Source organism: Limulus polyphemus, unplaced genomic scaffold (genome assembly GCF_000517525.1).
Source record: "Limulus polyphemus unplaced genomic scaffold, Limulus_polyphemus-2.1.2 Scaffold175, whole genome shotgun sequence".
Classification (NCBI taxonomy): Eukaryota; Metazoa; Arthropoda; class Merostomata; order Xiphosura; family Limulidae; genus Limulus; species Limulus polyphemus.
Window position 1 is genome coordinate 686,701 of NW_013665785.1, and position 13,559 is coordinate 700,259.

At 34.8% G+C, this 13,559-nt stretch overlaps 1 protein-coding gene across 2 annotated transcripts in view; it reads right to left on the reverse strand.

Moving 5' to 3' along the window:
- Positions 1-13,559, reverse strand: part of LOC106478041 (acetylcholine receptor subunit alpha-like 1) — a 146,444-nt gene that overhangs the window by 81,539 nt on the left and 51,346 nt on the right. For both annotated transcript variants that reach the window (XM_022381563.1, XM_022381564.1), the window contains one exon: positions 12,740-12,857. The gene's annotated coding sequence lies outside the window, so the exon portion shown is untranslated. The remainder of the gene's footprint in view (positions 1-12,739; positions 12,858-13,559) is intronic.

Sequence of the window (13,559 nt, forward strand, 5' to 3'; positions counted from 1 at the left end):
CTACTTCTATATAAATATAATAGTATTGTCTGTTGTTTGTCCATGTAACTACTTCGCAGGGTGTGGATGGATCTTCACCAAAATTAGTATAGAGGTTCATTGGGTCCATGGGGAAACACATAAAAATTTTCAGTGATGCATTTTCAGTTTTGCGGTTTTTATGGGCGTTTTTTTTTTTACAATTACATATAAGGGAAACTACTTTTCATGTCCTAAGATAACCTGTCATTAATAATGAATTTACATAACTTCCGTCCAGGGGATGGGTACTCTAGCTAGTAACAGATAAATAAATAAAGATAAGTAGAATTCAAGGTAGCTTCAGACACAGCAATCGTTGGCACTGAAAATCATGGTCATACAGAATTATTTAAGTCATAAAGAAGTAATTATCAACATTTATTATCTAATCGATAGATTATACAAACAAGAATTATTGGGTTATTTCATTGCGTCGTAAGCGAGCATGCTTCAACGGAAACCTCATTTTAAAAACAAAACTCACGATGGTGTTTTTTCTACTGCATTATACCAACTCTCTCCTAATCCCCCATCTTGCCACTTGGAAGAATTCCCGTTCCAAACAATCTTTATATTCTGTGATGTCATTGTTGTTCTTGTATGTTAAAACAGCACTTAACACGGAAGAGTATTTTTGTACAAGAATAATATATTGTTTTGTTTTTTCTTACTTGGAGTAAGTAAAACCGTGATTATTATTATTAAGAGTAAAATTTTTCAAACGCATACATACACCCTGTGGTTAAATTAATAACATTTATTTTATTTAATTATTTCTCTGCCTCAAACGTCTAAAAAAAGTGATCATTATCCAGAGAAAATCTCCGAGTACCCACAAGGGGATAAAATAGCTCGATAGCCTCAAACCTTAGCTTTCAGTTCACTGGTTTACTTGGGCGGAAACTGGCGGGGCTCTTAAACTAGATACTAATTTTCACAGTGATAAACGAAATGATATGAGGACATTTCATTGATAGACTATTTGATTTAGATCCCTCCCTCCCTTACGAACAGAAATGTGAGCTCGAATTTCTCTTGATCTCTGGAGCTAATTCTTCAAACAACTTACGAGAACGATCAAAGTCAAGTTTCTGCTAATCACTCATCATGATGATAAAAGGATTGACTAGCAGGAGGTGCTTTCTGATATATATTCTGTGATGATGATAAAACTAGAATCAGACAGTAACCGTAGAATTTACATAAATTTGTAAAACAAATTTATCACTCAGCCTAGACTTTGGGAACTCCGTAATTTGTTTAGGTTAGAAGTTGTAAGCTCTTGTGTCTGTAAACAAACAATAGTAAAAGTCCACCGAAGGATTCGAGTCACCATCTTTAAATGTAGTACAGAATTATAGAACTACATTGACTATGTGGCTTTACGAAGGTAAAGTAATATTCTGCAAGCAACATAATTTTGAACATGTCTTACAAATATATTTTTTCTGTTCTTTCATTTAATTTGATGCACCATTTTCTATTAGCTAGTCAAATTTAGAAAATAAGTAAGCTAAAGTATTTCCAGTCTCTTCTTTTAAAATTTTTGTAAAATTTAGTAAGAAAGAAATAATAAACTTTTTTTTTGTTACGAAAAATGTCCCCATTTTTTAATTGTCTATTTTGACATCTCAAAGGACTAAGCCTGTGACACATATATCGTCTAATGCTCTGTAATAGACTAGTTATTTTTATTTTTTTAATTTACGCAACCTCTGTGCATGGTATATAATAACATCTTCCACTAGACTACATACATATCACTGTTTTCCCAGTCGGAGAATTCGATAATCAATCGTTCCAGAAGAAAACCTCGGTGGAGAAGAAAGGACACCTCTAAAATTCGAGAAGGAAATCGATGCATTTTGTTACAAAGAATCAATATGCTCGACCACATTCAACCGCTGGTGTTCGAATGTAATAATTTTGTTGTTGTTGTTCCGCTGCGAGAATGCAGTCTGTAAAAATTCTGCTTAGTTTCAAAACATGTACCAAAGTTAATGGTAGTTAAATTGATATTTATAGTAATAACTAAGATTGTATTTTTTGGTTCAAGTTTTGTGTGTAGAGATGAGATAAGATTGTAATTATGTGTTTGTTTTGAATTTCGCGCAAAGCTACACGAGGGCTATCTGCGCTAGCCGTCCCTAATTTAGCAGTGTAAGACTAGAGGGAAGGCAGCTAGTCATCACCACCCACCGCCAACTCTTGGGCTACTCTTTTACCAACGAATAGTGGGATTGACCGTCCCATTATAACGCCCCCACGGCTGAAAAGGCTAGCATGTTTGGTGTGACGTGGATTCGAACACGTGACCCACAGATTGCGAGTCCAGCGCCCTAACCATGAAGATTGTAATTATATTGACAGTTGGGGCTACATTTGATAGCTAAGGATGTACTTGTAGTAATAGTCTAACTTGTATCTGTAATGTGATAAAAGATTTATTTGAAATAATAGCAGTTGTTGTGACAGCTTAGTTTAACATTCTAATGCTAACCTAATTTGTGTTCGTGACGCAATTAATGTTTTATTTCAATTAATAATTGAAGAAATATTTCTTGCACTCATTGAGCTTGATATTTCAATAATAACTGAAGCTGAATTTGTAGCATAATTGAATATTTATTTGCAGTGATAACTGAAATAGTATTGAAAGAGATAATTGACGTTTTTTATTCAAAGTTTTGCTCATAACCTAACATAAAGAAGGACTACTAGCTTGATAATGGAGGTAAATGTCATCGCTGTTGTTCAAAATAATTACTCCAGAAGACATTCAGCTTTAGCTAAGAGATAAAGCACGGAAAGACTTAATACTTGTAAAATGTTGTATGGAATTGGTACAACAACATGCTTTTGTAGCCTGTTCACCACATTAGTTTGAGCATCAGATGTCCTTGACAATGTTAATTATAACTTATTTTCACAACATTAGTTGGAGCATGATGTTTGCCCGGCATGGCCAGGTGGATAAGGCGCTCGACTCGCAATCTGAGGGTCGAGGGTTCGAATCCCCGTCCCACCAAACATGCTCGCCCTTTCAGCCGTGGGGGCGTTATAATTTTACGGCCAATCCCACTATTCGTTGGTAAAAGAGTAGCCCAAGATTTGGCGGTGGGTGGTGATGACTAGCTGCCTTCCCTCTAGTCTTACACTGCTAAATTAGGGACGGCTAGTGCAGATAGCCCTCGTGTAGCTTTGCGCGAAATTCAAAAACAAACAAACAAAAACAAAAGCATGATGTCCTTGACAATGTTATTTATAGCTTATTTTCACCCCATTAGTTTGAGCATCAGATGTCCTTGACAATGTTATTTATAGCTTATTTTCACCACATTAGTATGAGCATCAGATGTCCTTGACAATGTTAATTATAACTTATTTTCACAACATTAGTTGGAGCATGATGTCCTTGACAATGTTATTTATAGCTTATTTTCACCCCATTAGTTTGAGCATCAGATGTCCTTGACAATTTTATTTATCGCTTATTTTCACCACATTAGTATGAGCATCAGAAGTCCTTGACAATGTTAATTATAACTTATTTTCACAACATTAGTTGGAGCATGATGTCCTTGACAATGTTATTTATAGCTTATTTTCTTATATTTCTCATGCAAACATACTAGAAATCAGGACAGAATATTCTACTAGCTTTAAGTATTTCACTGGAAAATATGAAACAAATAAGTGCAAAATATAGAAGCTTAAGTACGTTAAATGAAAACATTTTTAAATGTGCGTATTTGAAAGTCACGTGACAACTACAGCCTATATAAAGTCGAAATGGAATGAAATGTATCACAACTACATTTTAACGTTGCATGGCATTTCGTAGGTAGTGCAATGCCACCAAAAACTTATTATTTTTGGAAATCATAGGTAACAAACCTTTCCGGTGCAAAATACTCATACACCCAGATCATAAGAATGTCTTGTAACTGGTGTGAATCCATGAGCACAAAGGTCAGTGATAAAGACTGCCCACGTGACCTAGGCAATAGCACACGACATAATCAAGATGGATCTCCGTCTAGAAAGGCGGCATGACTCGTGTGTACACATATTGCTTTCACGACATATCTGTTCATCCTTCGCATACCTTAAGCAGGTAGAAAAGGAAACGGATATTCATGCTATTCATATGAAGACATACTGGAGGAGTCACCGGACGCAGTGAGTATGGATTTCTATAGGATCGGGCTAGTGAAACAGGTGCTGGCAAGCCGTCGTTTTTGTACACTAGATGGCTTACAGAGGAGTGATGTACCTTGGATATGACAGCCTTACGACAAAGCATTTTTGCAGTGGAAACTACGCTGCAGTACCATCGTCAAGATGCATGGTCGTCAAATTGAGCACGACTGTACTAATTATGTAAATGACATAGAACTAGTATTTTAAGTTTCTTTTATAACTTTCTCTGTCGACATAATCCAATATGAATAAGGTGCCACTACTGGAAGTTTGAGTAAACCCATCGTTGTAACACTCTCGTGAATAATAATAAAGTTACACCATAAACCATTCAATGATTTCTATCACTTAGAAGTATCATAACGTCGGCATAAGCCCTAAGTCATGTATTTGACATAAAAGAAGTTTGCCGTATCATATTTTCTTCCAATTGCAAGATAATTACTTTGCTAGAATTATATACCTAATGTTAGTTCCGCCTTGATGCAACAAACCCACTAAATCCACAAACTTCTCTTAGCATAATGTTTGGTGCAAAGCTAACGACCATGTCACGTTTGTTTGTTTTTTCCTAAGAAGAATTTTCACGTTTTTTGTAACTAAGAATGCGTATTAGAGACGCGGTAAAATATTTCATGTTATCTTATCTTACCAAAAAACGTTTATTTCCCTGGAATAGCCGTATTTAAAAGAATAATCGTCTTTGCTAGTGTATGCTGTCAAAAAGCTCTTTTTAATTTTAAAGTACGTGAGGCGTTTCAAGCGTTTCACATCAAGTATTCATGTATGCGATGTAATAGCCCGATTAGATAACAAAGCAGTCTTACCATGATATGTTTCAACGCCCAAAACCACGCTTCTGGTATTCACATTTCTTTAAAAAGCAACAGAAAGAGAATCTGGAGTCCGGCCGCCAGGCGGATTGACGCCACGGTTGTCAAACGAAGAATTTTAATTTCTGTGTCGTTAATCTTGAGAAGATGATAAATTACATGCTATGCCAGTTGTTTTAAACCTGGCGACCGTGTTCGTAGATTGTTTTTTTTTCAGAAAATAAGCCCATCTTTCAGAATACCAGACCCTCAGTTTAAGTGGCATGTAACAGTGTTTAAGTGGCATGTAACAGTATTAGTTTGAGCAACTAAAGATAATCTGTACATCAGGATATATAGATCCGTATCTACTCGGTTTGGTGAATATTTTGAATTAAAAATATTAGATTTGTTTTGTATTGTATTTGTTGTGAGATAATGGTGTGGCGAAATTCGAGTTATCAACAAGTATTTTTAAAAATTAGCTTCTACATTTGAAACTGCGATTAAAATTAATTACAACCACTTAACTAATTCAAAACAAATTTTATTTTTATCCTGCGGATAAATTGTCATCATCTTATCTATAGACAAGTGAAGATGTACATCCCAAGCTTCAATTGACATATCATTTAGTGTAGAATGGTACGATATGGTCTTTTAACACATATGTGTGACTTCACTGTATTCCGAAGTGATCTTATATGTACGAATTTTTTTTTTTCCATGTCTTCGTGATGTTAGTTGTATGCGTAACAAAATATCTAAGGATATGATCTTAGATGATGCTTTATGTATTATCTGTTTGTTTTGAATTTCGCGCAAAGCTACACGAGGGCCATCTGCGTTAACGAAAGACAAGAGGGAAGGCAGCTAGTCATCACCACTCTTGGGCTACTCTTTTACCAACGAATAGTGGGATTGGCCCCAGGGCTGAGTCGAACCTGCGACCCTCAGATTGCGAGTCAAGCGCCCTAACCTACTGGCCATGGCGGGCCATGGATAAATTATACGGTTATACGATAAATTTCAAGCTAGTTTTCAATGTGATATAATCTATACTTAGGACTATATTTTCTCTATTGTCTTATTTTTGTCTCCCCGTGGGACAGTGGTGTGTTTACGAATGCTAAAATCCGGGATTCGATTCCCTGCGATGGACACAGCAGATAGCCAAAACGTTGGTTTGCTCTAAAAGAAACAGGCAAACAAATCCTGATGGTTATGCCATCTAAAAAAGGAGTCACTAAATCAAATAAGTTTCTCTTTGATATTTGAAACGTCTTACTTTAACTGCTACTGATAATAACTACACGAAATAAAGCTTATTTAAAAATGATAATGTTCCAGCTCAACAATGTTTATACGCTCTAGTATTTTTCAACAAGTTTTCTATTATCAATTGCAAAAAAAAAAACACGAAATTAAAAAGAAGTTCATTTATTGTATCTTTAAGCAACAGAGTCAGTGAATAGATAACAGAGCAGAGACAATAACAAAATACCCAGAACGTTACACACATATATGTTTAGGCACATTTTCCGTTGTTCATGTAGTTAACATCTTGCTTCTAAAAGCTTGTGATCTTCAATAGTGTGCTTCGAGGTATGTGATTCACATATTCTGGATACTACAGCTCATTGTTTAAGAAAAAATAATCTCTGAAACTTGTACAAACTTTTCTAAAGGAGAAATCGATATATGATATTTTAATGAGGGGAACATGTTAGACTCTCCTCTTGAAAGGTATACAGATAACAACAGCTTGTGATTAAAGTGGGAAAACTGTACAGTGTTTCAGCAGATACTCGAAACTTGTTGTGTCATACTGAATTGCATATTCAGATCTTTTTTAATGATTTAGTGGAAGAAAACTAGGACAAAGGCCTTAAAAGTTAATTGAAATTTTCATCTGGCGTTTATTTAGTTCTTCAGAAAATGGCTCTGATACCTCGTTTTGTTTGAAGCAGCTGTAGATGTCACTTCAAGAAAAAAAAAGTTTTTTTTTATCTAGATCCTGGTTATAAACTAAAGTTTTCAACTCAGTTAGTGTAAGCATTTTCTCTTAATTTCATGAATCATTGACTCAAAACAAATTCACTTTGAGCTTTCTCAAGCTAAGTTTCGAAAATTTCATTACCTCATGTAGATCCATAATTAAATGATAAGGAAAAGTTTAAGATGTTATCATACAGAGCTTATCTTTGCTATGTTCGACACTCCCTGCTTCATTTTTGCGATGTTTTATTAGTAAAAGTAGAACTATGTTATGCCTAAACATAATCCGCATAATTAAACTACTTTACCAATCTTAACTCTTTACTACTCAGGAAATTATTGGCATTTACGAGTATATAGTAGGCATGAGCTGGTTAGTTGATTGAGGTTTTTTTAAGTATAAAATTTCAGAATGTGCTACCCTTGTTCTGTCCACCATTTGTATCGAAACCCGATTTTTAGCATGGTAAGCCGACAAGCTTACCGCTGAGCCACTGGTGGGGTGGAGGCGTGAGTAAAACAAAGTTGGGTATTTAGAAACTGTTGGTACTCAAGGAATATTTATAATATTTATAACACTAAAATTGTGTTTATTTCAGCACAAAGCTAAACAATGGGTTATCTGCGCTGTTCTCACCTCAAGGATCGAAACTCAAGTTTTCATCTGAAGCTTTGTTTTTTTTTATTTCGCACAAAGCTACTCGAGGGCTATCTGCACTAGCAGTCCCTAACTTAGAAGTGGTAAACTAGAAAGAAAGCAACTTGTTGACATTATTCGCCGCCAACTCTTGGGCTACTGTTTAGCAACGAAAAGTGTGATTGACCGGGACATTGCAACACTCAGCACGGCTGGAAGGACGAACATGTTCGGTGACGGGATTCGAACTTACGACCCGTCACTTGACGCATACCTCTGAACGTGCATATATAATAAGTATGAACATAGATGATTCATTTTATTTTTTTTAGGTATGGTAAAGGTATACTATAAAATATAGTATGAGTGTGTGTAATGAACATTTTGGAATATAAACGGAATGAGTGGATATGTGGGAAATGTGGAAGTATATGATCTATATGAGTTTCTACGTGTAAGTAGTAACAGGATTGGTATTTACGAAGCACAGGGTTACTCTGTATAGAATGATTGGAACACTAGTTGTTGTTGCTGTTTTTATTTTACGTTCTTATATTGATTTTTATTGTAATTAATTGCATAATATTATGTCCCTTATAAGCTCGACTTCTACTGCTAGAAACTGGATTTCGATACCCGTGGTGGGCAAAGTACAGATAGCCCTTTGTGCTCAATAACAAACAACAAAAACAACTTATAAGCTCGACTTCTACTGCTAGAAACTGGATTTCGATACCCATGGTGGGCAAAGTACAGATAGCCCTTTGTGTTCAATAACAAACAACAAAAACAACTTACAAGCTCTTTTATAAAATGCTTGCCGAACACTTGAATAAAAAAGTAGATGAAACAGCTTGATTATGCTATTGGACGAGAGTGTTTAGTTTTCTGGACTGGATTCGAATGTCCGCGTTTCGCGTTCCGTTGCCGGAAAAATAATCGCGATCTGCACTTTGGGGCCATGTGGCGACGGTCAAATCCATCTGTACGATTAGACTAGTGCATGCTTTGGCGGTGTGTGTTTGTGACCAGCTGTCGTCTTCTATAAGTTTAAAATTAGATAGATCTTGAATACCCTCGCGCGGATATCCCAAAAAAACAACAACTTTAGTTGATAAATTTCTGTATAAATACAAATAAACCAGAGTAAATATTTTAACATTTAGCTTTTATTTTTACTGAACAATGCTCATTATATATACAATATAAGGCACGGTGTCTTAAGATACAGAAACTTTAAACAAATCATATTAGAAAATAAACATTTTTATGATGATTTCTGTTTCCGAACTACACTCAACACATATTACTGTCCTTTACATACATATATATATATATTTATTTATTTATACGCATAAATAAATTTTGTAAGATGCCCTAAAAACCTTTGGTGCTTGTATGATAAAAACGACTCAAATTCTTCATATGAAAATTCAATTTCTTGCCAAATATCTAAATGTTTCACATAGTGTACTAAACTGTGTACCATACTTGTGGTATAGAGGTTCATTGGGTCCATATAAAAATTATCAGTTATGCATTTTCAGTTTTGCTGTTTTTATGGGCGTTTTAAAAGTCTTCTAAATCACAAGAAGTATTCCCTAATGGGTTGTTTATACCTAAAATTACATGCTGCTTACTGTTGTTGTTTTTATTCTAACCAAAGTATTAAGTTTTTAAGAACGTGAAATATATGAACTCTTCTTCTTGAGAAAAAAAGTTATGAGTGTTTTTAGTTTTAGCTATGATTGTTTTGTTTAGGAAAGGCGGTTTTTATTGTTTGTTTCTTGTTATTCTTTGTTTTCCAGTAACACCTTTAGCAAAAAATACATTATATTGAAGAAAACAAACACAACTGTTATTTTCCTGCTATGTTTTGAGCTTCAACATTGTTTGAAATAGTAGTTAATCATCACCGGTAAGTGCTTTACAAAAGTTTTCCAAAAATTCAGAACACTCCAATGGAAGAAGCTATATCAAGTCTTAATTTGCCATACACATTATAACGTGGTCTGTGGCACTGGTTAGGGCGCTTGTCTCCCAACCTATGTGTCGAAACTCTTTCCCGAGCATACTTGCCTTTACAACCATGGGGGCGTTATAAGGTGACGGTCAATCTCTCTATCCGTTGATAAAGACTGGTGATGATTAGCTGCCCTCTCTTTAGTCTATCATTTCGAAAAGAGGCGACTTACAAAGAAAACCCTCCAGTAGCTTTAAGCGAAATTCAACAAAACAGTCACATTAGATTGTTGGCCTTTATTAATCTAGTGAGTGTTGGTTTTTCCTTTTCTAATTTTGAAATGTTCTTCTCATGTTTCAAAATTAGTTTTTTCTTGCACTCATTTATTTTAATATTTTCATCTGTTTATTCATAGGCGTATTTTATTAATTATTTATCTCTTTTTCACCTTTCCTTCATGTATTAATCTTAATAATAACCCTTTCTTCACAAGAAACAAAAACGTATATGTGGTCTCGCTGGCTTTTACGTTTCATTGGTTTATGGTTATCCATGTTTATTGTGAAGTGCTGAAATCCAAAAATAAATAGGATTTCATTTCAATATCATTACTTCATTTATTTCGATATACACGGATTTATCAAAACCTCATTTTCTACCAAATTTGACCCTTTTGCAGAGTTTTCTTATTACACAATACATCTGTATCTTACAATTTCCAGTCTTACTTTTTAATCTACACTTTTATTCATCCTGCCGATCGAGAAAAATTTGGTTTTGTGATAACATAATCAGCACAAAGATAAAATCACCAAAATAGGTAGAGGGAAAAAAAAGAGTACTCTGCAGACAAAATGAGAATGCGTTGAGAAGACCCTTAACTTGTTGACTTCTGGCGAACACCCTCTGCCATAACACCTTATCATGCTTCTTTGTCAAGAATACTAAAGTAGATGTTGTCTCTGAGGAAAATGAATTTTAAAAATATAAAAGAACTTCATAAAGTTTGATGATAAAATTTACAGTGATGTCATAAAATGCTATCATGCGAGTTTCCGTTAAGCTGCACAATTTGGTTTTGATTTAGTTGTCTTTAACCACAAAGCCGCACAATGGGCTGTCTGTGCTATGCCAACCACGGGTATGAAAACCCAATTTTTAGCTTCGCAAGCCTTAAAGTTACCGCTGAGGGGCTGGAGTGGGGTGGGGAGAGCAAGTTTTACAAAGAGCAGAACTAGGACAATTTGTTCCTATGTTTTAAAGAAAACAATAACACGTCGAATAGTTCTAAAAATGAGTCATTAAAACATATTCATTTCCTTGAAATTCCTTTTAGTTTGATCTGTTCATAAAATAAATGCCATACTTTCATGTATGGTGCTCGAATTTACAAAAAAAAGGTCGTTCTTCGATAATAACCTCACGCCAGCGTTAATCAGCAATTCCTAGCTTGCATGTTATTGCTACCATCTTTCACACCAAAGCTTTTCCTCTTCAATTCTTCTTCGAAAAAAATACTCAATGCACTAGTGTGAAACGTGTTTTGGACGCATTTTAAGAGTAGGGCTCTGATTAATTTCCTTTGCCAGCTGTGTTCAAATATTGACAAAGTTAACCAATGTTTGCTCTCTGTAGGAAAAAAAATCGCAAAACAAGACTCCTTACTAGCTCAAAACGTGGTACAGTTATATTATATTTGTTTTAACACTCGCGTAAAACTTTCAACAGTTTCAAAATACTGGTAAGACGTTTTTGTGCTTATTTTCTGAGACCTATTAGTATGTAAATGTAGAACTCTTGAGCAACCATTTTTTGTTAATTTTTGAAAAGATTTCTGTTGATTTGATTTACTGAAGAAAGTATATAAACCCAGGGATAGGGCAACTTTTATCGAAACAATTTAAGTAAACAAAACATTTTAACCGAATTATCGTTTAGCTGTTGAAACTTTAGTTCTTCAGCATTTAAAAAAAATGAACATCTTAGTTAGAACATGGTCCTATTTTATTTACCACGATAAATACTGAAAACGGTATGACAATATTTATGCTTTTATAGATATGCATTTAAGATTCATTCGGATTGTTTGTGTTTCATATCCTTATCGTTCACACCTGCTACAAAACTAGAAAGGTGCTTAGTTTTCTGCTTCTTTGTGAGAGTTTCAAAAGAAATCTGCATTTCAAGACTTGAGTTTTAACGGACGTGGAAGCATTTTATTTGTAGCAAGACTGATCATAATAGTTTTACAGTTCTGCGCTGTACACATTTACTGCCAGATGACTTTACAGGTGCGGACCCGTTATTAATTTGACTCGCACCTATTTTCGTAAAAAAAAAAAAAGACTCCATTTTTATGGCAAACAAAAAAATGTATGTTTCAAAATGCTGCAAACACATTACAGCTTTAATTTCACGATACTGAACGCCAAAAGCCAGCGAAGCTAAAAACAAAAATCCGCAGTCAATCAATTTACCATTGGATTCATTCATTAATGGCTTATCTGTTGCCTTTCTTTCTGTTCTAATATTTGTATGTACATTTTATTCCCTCTTAATTTGGATTATATTCTCAGATAATACAAGTTCTAGTTTATTAAGTTTACTAAGAAAAAAACCTTGTGTGTCTTTATGAAACTGGAAGATCTAAAAATGTTTTTTGTAACAGGTCTAATCACATATAATAAATTTAGAACCTTTTCCACACCAGAAACAGCGGTGCCACCTATGCTAGCTACAACTTACATATATCGGATAATTTTTCTACCTATAAATCAAAATATTTACGAAATAAACATTAATTAGTTGATTTTAAATCTTTATATTTTAGGTGATACTACTTTTTACAGTGTTTGCGACTGATTATTGTATCATTCTTTTCGCACCTAACACGTTGTTATGGAAACAGCTGACGTCGCCCACACAAAATAATTCAAACTTGCAATATAAACATATGATATTGGCATGTAGTTGCTTTTCTCCGAGTTTTTTTTATTATGTATAGTATATTTTTATTTAGAAGTGTTAACTCTATTGAATTTCTATTGCCATTTCTCTCTATAAATCAACCACGACTAGCATTTCTTTATTCTCTCTGTGACTTACCAATGCGGAGCGGTCAAGACGTGATGAAATAGCGGAAATTGGCTATTTTGGTATCAGCTGTTTCCTTAAAACTTTCCTTTTCATAACTTCCACTGCGTTCTCTCAAAGAAAAACAGACCTGAGAAGTGAAACAAGCAGAAATTGTTAAGGTAATCAATAAAGTGCAGAAGGATCAGAACTATATGGCAACTTGAACGTTCGATTGTACGTTTGAAACCGAAAACGCGAGAATGTACTTTCGTGAGTATTTAATCGTTCAAGTTCACCATACCATGGTGTGCATGCACTGGTATGTGGCGAAGTGTGTTTACTGGGGGGTGTTTAATCCTCTCTCCAGCTCTCTCTCTCTCTCTCTCTATCTGACATTAACCACCGGCCTTTTGGAAGGCTTCAGCCACATGAGGGTATGTAAAATCCTTGTATTTTGTCTAGCGTTCGCCTTTAAGTGCTCCCAGTCGATCGTTAAGACTCGTTCTATCGAATGGTTAAACGAGAGATTTACGTAAACTGTCATTTGACGACTGCGGCGTGGAGAAACATGGACCGCACGGTTTCTGAATAGTAAATACTTGTTCATGGCTACCACATTAACCGACCTTCTTTGGAAATTCTCTAATGGAAGGCTGAAGAAATCAATATTACTATATGCGTGAGTATACATTTGGAATTCCAGCACTCACACAGATATATACAGTAGTTTCTTTTAGAAGTTTTCAGCTTTCTTGCCATTCATTAGAAAAATTGTTTCTCAGATGACTAAAACACACGAATTGTGGAACGCCAGGAATGAAAATATGTCATTTAATTTCAACGAAATCTT